Below are 8253 nucleotides of genomic sequence, written 5' to 3'. Positions count from 1 at the left end.
GGGGGGGGGGGGCGCCCAGCCCTCCAGGGGCTGGTTCCCTGCCCCCTACGGCCCATGAGGCCCTCCGAGAGGGGTGGCCCCTCCCGGTGGACCCCCGGAACCCCTCCGGTGGCCCCGGTACAATACTGATATGCCCCCGAAACTTTCCGGTGACCGTATGTCAACTTCGCATATATAAATCTTTACCTCCGGACCATTCCGTAACTCCTCGTGACGTCCGAGATCTCATCCGGGACTCCGAACAACATTCGGTAATCACATACAAGTCTTCCTAATAACCCTAGCATCACCGAACCTTAAGTGTGTAGACCCTATGGGTTCGGGAGACATGCAGACATGACCGAGACGGCTCTCCGGTCAATAACCAACAGCGGGATCTGGATACCCATGTTGGCTCCCACATACTCCTCGATGATCTCATCGAATGAACCACGATGTCGAGGATTCAAACAACCCCGTATACTATTCCCTTTGTCAGACGGTATGTTACTTGCCCGAGATTCGATCGTTGGTATCCCAATACCTCGTTCAATCTCGTTGCCGGCAAGTCACTTTACTCGTATCATAAATGCATGATCCCGTGACCAGAAACTTGGTCACTTTGAGCTCATTATGATGATGCACTACCAAGTGGGCCCAGTGATACCTCTCCGTAATACGGAGTGACAAATCCCAGTCTTGATCCGTGTCAACCCAACAGACACTTTCGGAGATACCTGTAGTGCACCTTTATAGTCACCCAGTTACGTTGTGACGTTTGGTACACCCAAAGCACTCCTACGGTATCCGGGAGTTACACGATCTCATGGTCTAAGGAAAGATACTTGACATTCGAAAAGCTCTAGCAAAACGAACTACACGATCTTGTGCTATGCTTAGGATTGGGTCTTGTCCATCACATCATTCTCCTAATGATGTGATCCCGTTGTCAACGACATCTAATGTCCATAGTCAGGAAACCATGACTATCCATTGACCAACGAGCTAGTCAACTAGAGGCTTTCTAGGGACGTATTGTGGTCTATGTATTCACGTGTATTACGATTTTCGAATAATACAATTATAGCATGAATAAAAGACAATTATCATGAACAAGGAAATATGATAATAATCCTTTTATTATTGCCTCTAGGGCATATTTCCAACAGTCTCCCACTTGCACTAGAGTCAATAATCTAGTTACATTGTGATGAATCGAACACCCATAGAGTTCTGGTGTTGATCATGTTTTGCTCGCGGAAGAGGTTTAGTCAACGGATCTGCGATATTCAGATCTGTATGTACTTTGCAAATATCTATGTCTCCATCTTGAACATTTTCACGGATGGAGTTGAAACGACGCTTGATGTGCCTGGTCTTCTTGTGAAACCTGGGCTCCTTTGCAAGGGCAATAGCTCCAGTGTTGTCACAGAAGAGTTTGATCGGCCCCGACGCATTGGGTATGACTCCTAGGTCGGTGATGAACTCCTTCACCCAGATTGCTTCATGCGCTGCCTCCGAGGCTGCCATGTACTCCGCTTCACATGTAGATCCCGCCACGACGCTCTGCTTGCAGCTGCACCAGCTTACTGCCCCACCATTCAACATATACACGTATCCGGTTTGTGACTTAGAGTCATCTAGATCTGTGTCGAAGCTAGCGTCGACGTAACCCTTTACGACGAGCTCTTCGTCACCTCCATAAATGAGAAACATGTCCTTTGTCCTTTTCAGGTACTTCAGGATATTCTTGACCGCTGTCCAGTGTTCCTTGCCGGGATTACTTTGGTACCTTCCTACCAAACTTACGGTAAGGTTTACATCAGGTCTGGTACACAGCATGGCATACATAATAGATCCTATGGTTGAGGCATAGGGGATGACACTCATCTCTTCTTTATCTTTTGCCGTGGTCGGGCATTGAGCCGAGCTCAATCTCACACCTTGCAATACAGGAAAGAACCCTTTCTTGGACCGATCCATTTTGAACTTCTTCAAAATCTTATCAAGGTATGTGCTTTGTGAAAGACCTATGAGGCGTCTCGATCTATCCCTATAGATTTTGATGCCTAATATGTAAGCAGCTTCTCCAAGGTCATTCATTCAAAAACACTTATTCAAGTAGGCCTTAATGTTGTCCAAAAATTCTATATCATTTCCCATCAAAAGTATGTCATATACATATAATATGAGAAATGCTACAGAGCTCCCACTCACTTTCTTGTAAACGCAGGCTTCTCCATAAGTCTGCATAAACCCAAACGCTTTGATCATCTCATCAAAGCGAATGTTCCAACTCCGAGATGCTAGCACCAGCCCATAAATGGATCGCTGGAGTTTGCATACTTTGTTAGCATTCTTAGGATCGACAAAACCTTCCGGCTGCATCATATACAGCTCTTCCTTAAGATAACCGTTAAGGAATGCCGTTTTGACGTCCATCTGCCATATCTCATAATCATAGTATGCGGCAATTGCTAACATGATTCGGACGGACTTAAGCTTCACTACGGGAGAGAAAGTATCATCGTAGTCAATCCCTTGAACTTGCCGATAACCCTTAGCGACAAGTCTAGCTTTATAGATGGTGACATTACCATCCGCGTCCGTCTTCTTCTTAAAGATCCATTTGTTTTCTATCACTCGCCGATCATCGGGCAAGTCAGTCAAAGTCCACACTTTGTTTTCATACATGGATTCTATCTCGGATTGCATGGCTTCTAGCCATTTGTTGGAATCTGGGCCCGCCATCACTTCTTCATAGTTTGAAGGTTCACCGTTGTCTAACAACATGATTTCCAGGACAGGGTTGCCATACCACTCTGGTGTGGAACGTGTCCTTGTGGACCTACGAAGTTCAGTAGCAACTTGATCCGAAGTACCTTGATCATCATCATTAATTTCCTCTCCAGTCGGTGTAGGCACCACAGGAACATTTTCTTGAGCTGCACTACTTTCCGGTTCAAGAGGTAGTACTTCATCGAGTTCTATTTTCCTCCCACTTACTCCTTTCGAGAGAAACTCCTTTTCCAGAAAGGATCCATTCTTGGCAACAAAGATCTTGCCTTTGGATCTAAGGTAGAAGTTATACCCAATGGTTTCCTTAGGGTATCCTATGAAGACGCATTTTTCCGACTTGGGTTCGAGCTTTTCAGGTTGAAGTTTCTTGACATAAGCATCGCATCCCCAAACTTTTAGAAACGACAGCTTAGGTTTCTTCCCAAACCATAATTCATACGGTGTCGTCTCAACGGATTTAGACGGTGCCCTATTTAAAGTGAATGTAGCTGTCTCTAGAGCGTATCCCCAAAATGATAGCGGTAAATCGGTAAGAGACATCATAGATCGCACCATATCCAATAGAGTGCAATTACGACGTTCGGACACACCGTTACGCTGAGGTGTTCCAGGCGGCGTGAGTTGTGAAACAATTCCACATTTCCTTAAGTGCGTACCAAATTTGTGACTTAAATATTCTCCTCCACGATTCGATCGTAAGAACTTTATCTTTCAGTCACGTTGATTCTCTACTTCATTCTGAAACTCCTTGAACTTTTCAAAGGTCTCAGACTTGTGTTTCATCAAGTAGACATACCCATATCTACTTAAGTCATCGGTGAGAGTGAGAACATAACGGTATCCTCCGCGAGCCTCAACGCTCATTGGACCACACACATCAGTATGTATGATTTCCAATAAGTTGGTTGCTCGCTCCATTGTTCTGGAGAACGGAGTCTTGGTCATTTTGCCCATGAGGCATGGTTCGCATGTGTCAAATGATTCATAATCGAGAGACTCTAAAAGTCCATTAGCATGGAGCTTCTTCATGCGCTTGACACCAATGTGACCAAGGCGGCAGTACCACAAGTATGTGGGACTATCGTTATCAACTTTACATGTTTTGGTATTCACACAATGAATATGTGTAACATTACGTTCGAGATTCATTAAGAATAAACCATTGACCATCGGGGCATGACCATAAAACATATCTCTCATATAAATAGAACAACCATTATTCTCGGATTTAAATGAGTAGCCATCTCGCATCAAATGAGATCCAGATACAATGTTCATGCTCAAACTTGGCACTAAATAACAATTATTGAGGTTTAAAACTAATCCCGTAGGTAAATGTAGAGGTAGCGTGCCGACAACGATCACATCGACCTTGGAACCATTCCCGACGCGCATCGTCACCTCGTCCTTCGGTAGTCTCCGCTTATTCCGCAGCTCCTGCTGTGAGTTACAAATATGAGCAACGACACCGGTATCAAATACCCAGGAGTTACTACAAGTGCTGGTAAGGTACACATCAATTGCATGTATATCAAATATACCTTTAGTGTTGCCAGCCTTCTTGTCCGCTAAGTATTTGGGGCAGTTCCGCTTCCAGTGACCCTTCCCTTTGCAATAAAAGCACTCAGTCTCAGGCTTGGGTCCATTCTTTGACTTCTTCCCGGTAACTGGCTTACCCTTGCCCTTCTTGAACTTAGTGGTCTTATTGACCATCAACACTTGATGTTCTTTCTTGATTTCAACCTCTGCTAACTTCAGCATTGAAAATACTTCAAGAATGGTCTTCACCATCCCCTGCATATTGTAGTTAAACACAAAGCTCTTGTAGCTCGGTGGAAGCGACTGAAGGATTCTGTCAATGACCGCCTCGTCCGGGAGGTTGATCTCCAGCTGGGACAGCCGGTTATGCAACCCAGACATTTTGAGTATGTGCTCACTGGCAGAACTGTTTTCCTCCATCTTACAACTATAGAACTTGTCGGAGACTTCATATCTCTCGACCCGGGCATGAGCTTGAAAAACCATTTTCAGTTCCTCGAACATTTCATATGCTCCGTGTCGCTCAAAACGCTTTTGGAGCCCCGGTTCTAAGTTGTAAAGCATGCCGCACTGAACGAGGGAGTAATCATCAGCACGTGACTTCCAAGCGTTCATAACATCTTGGTTCTCTGGGATGGGTGCTTCACCTAGCGGTGCTTCTAGGACATAATCTTTCTTGGCTGCTATGAGGATGATCCTCAGGTTCCGGACCCAGTCCGAATAGTTGCTGCCATCATCTTTCAGCTTGGTTTTCTCTAGGAACGCATTGAAGTTCATGTTGACATGAGCGTTGGCCATTTGATCTACAAGACATATTTTGCAAAGATTTTAGACTAAGTTCATGATAATTAAGTTCATCTAATCAAATTATTTAATGAACTCCCACTCAGATTGACATCCCTCTAGTCATCTAAGTGTTACACGATCTGAGTCGACTAGGCCGTGTCCGATCATCACGTGAGACGGACTAGTCATCATCGGTGAACATCTCCATGTTGATCGTATCTTCCATACGACTCATGTTTGACCTTTCGGTCTCTGTGTTCCGAGGCCATGTCTGTACATGCTAGGCTCGTCAAGTTAACCCTAAGTGTTTTGCATGTGTAAAACTATCTTACACCCGTTGTATGTGAACGTAAGGATCTATCACACCCGATCATCACGTGGTGCTTCGAAATGACGAACTTTAGCAACGACGCACAGTTAGGGGGAACACTTTCTTGAAATTATTATAAGGGATCATCTTATTTACTACCGTCGTTCTAAGTAAACAAGATGCATAAACATAATAAACATCACATGCAATTATGTAATAGTGACATGATATGGCCAATATCATATAGCTCCTTTGGTCTCCATCTTCGGGGCTCCATGACCATCTTCTTCACCGGCATGACACCATGATCTCCATCATCATGATCTCCATCATCGTGTCTTCATGAAGTTGTCACGCCAACGACTACTTCTACTTCTATGGCTAACGCGTTTAGCAATAAAGTAAAGTAATTTACATGGCGTTCTTCAATGACACGCAGGTCATACAAAAATAAAGACAACTCCTATGGCTCCTGCCGGTTGTCATACTCATCGACATGCAAGTCGTGATTCCTATTACAAGAACATGATCTCATACATCACAATATATCATTCATCATTCATCACAACTTCTGGCCATATCACATCACATGATAATTGCTGCAAAAACAAGTTAGACGTCCTCTAATTGTTGTTGCATCTTTTACGTGGCTGCAATTGGGTTCTAGCGAGAACGTTTTCTTACCTACGAATAACCACAATGTGATTTTGTCAACTTCTATTTACCCTTCATGAGGACCCTTTTCGTCGAATCCGCTCCAACTAAAGTGGGAGAGACAGACACCCGCTAGCCACCTTATGCAACTAGTGCATGTCAGTCGGTGGAACCTGTCTCTGTTGGAAATATGCCCTAGAGGCAATAATAAAAGTGTTATTATTATATTTCCTTGTTCATGATAATTGTCTTTTATTCATGCTATAACTGTATTATCCGGAAATCGTAATACACGTGTGAATACATAGACCACAATATGTCCCTAGTGAGTCTCTAGTTGACTAGCTCGTTGTGATCAACAGATAGTCATGGTTTCCTGGCTATGGACATTGGATGTCGTTGATAACGGGATCACATCATTAGGAGAATGATGTGATGGACAAGACCCAATCCTAAGCCTAGCACAAAGATCGTGTAGTTCGTTTGCTAGAGCTTTGCCAATGTCAAGTATCTCTTCCTTTGACCATGAGAGCGTGTAACTCCTGGATACCGTAGGAGTGCTTTGGGTGTATCAAACGTCACAACGTAACTGGGTGACTATAAAGGTGCACTATAGGTATCTCCGAAAGTATCTATTGTTTTATGCGGATCGAGACTGGGATTTGTCACTCCGTGTAAATGGAGAGGTATCTCTGGGCCCACTCGGTAGGACATCATCATATGCGCAATGTGACCAAGGAGTTGATCACGGGATGATGTGTTACGGAACGAGTAAAGTGACTTGCCGGTAACGAGATTGAACAAGGTATTGGATACCGACGATCGAATCTCGGGCAAGTAACATACCGATAGACAAAGGGAATTGAATACGGGATTGATTAAGTCCTTGACATCGTGGTTCATCCGATGAGATCATCGTGGAACATGTGGGAGCCATCATGGGTATCCAGATCCCGCTGTTGGTTATTGACCGGAGAACGTCTCGGTCATGTCTGCATGTCTCCCGAACCCGTAGGGTCTACACACTTAAGGTTTGATGACGCTAGGGTTATAAAGGAAGTTTGTATGTGGTTACGAATGTTGTTCGGAGTCCCGGATGAGATCCCGGACGTCACGAGGAGTTCCGGAATGGTCCGGAGGTAAAGATTTATATATGGGAAGTCCTATTTTGGCCACCGAAAAATGTTCGGGATTTTTCGGTATTGTACCGGGAAGGTTCTAGAAGGTTCCGGAGTGGGGCCCACCTACATGGGGGGACCCACATGAACGTGGGTAGTGGGGGCAAGGCCCCACACCCCTGGTCAAGGCGCACCAAGATCCTCCCTTAGAAGGAATAAGATCATATCCCGAAGGGATAAGATCAAGATCCCTAAAAAGGGGGGATAACAATCGGTGGGGAAGGAAATGATGGGATTTCTTTCCTCCCACCTTGGCCAATGCCCCAATGGACTTGGAGGGCAAGAAACCAGCCCCTCCACCCCTATATATAGTGGGGAGGCGCATGGGAGCTATAGACGAAGTTCTGGCGCAGCCCTCCCCCTCTCCCAAGTCGTCCTCCTCTCCCGTGGTGCTTGGCGAAGCCCTGCAGGATTGCCACGCTCCTCCACCACCACAACGCCGTTGTGCTGCTGCTGGATGGAGTCTTCCTCAACCTCTCCCTCTCTCCTTGCTGGATCAAGGCGTGGGATACGTCACCGGGCTGTACGTGTGTTGAACGCGGAGGTGCCGTGCGTTCGGCACTTGATCATCGGTGATTTGAATCACGACGAGTACGACTTCATCAACCCCGTTCACTTGAACGCTTCCGCTTAGCGATCTACAAGGGTATGTAGATGCACTCTCCTTCTACTCGTAGCTGGTTTCTCCATAGATAGATCTTGGTGACACGTAGGAAAATTTTGAATTTCTGCTACGTTCCCCAACAGTGGCATCATGAGCTAGGTCTATTGCGTAGATTCTTTGCACGAGTAGAACACAAAGTAGTTGTGGGCGTTGATGTTGTTCAATATGCTTACCGTTACTAGTCCAATCTTGTTTCGACGGTATTGTGGGATGAAGCGGCCCGGACCGACCTTACACGTACTCTTACGTGAGACAGGTTCCACCGATTGACATGCACTTGGTGCATAAGGTGGCTAGCGGGTGCTAGTCTCTCCCACTTTAGTCGGAACGGATTCGATGAAAAG

Source organism: Triticum dicoccoides, chromosome 6B, assembly GCF_002162155.2.
Source record: "Triticum dicoccoides isolate Atlit2015 ecotype Zavitan chromosome 6B, WEW_v2.0, whole genome shotgun sequence".
NCBI lineage: Eukaryota > Viridiplantae > Streptophyta > Magnoliopsida > Poales > Poaceae > Triticum > Triticum dicoccoides.
The sequence above is the reverse complement of the archived record's forward strand: the minus strand, read 5'-3'. Positions refer to the sequence as shown.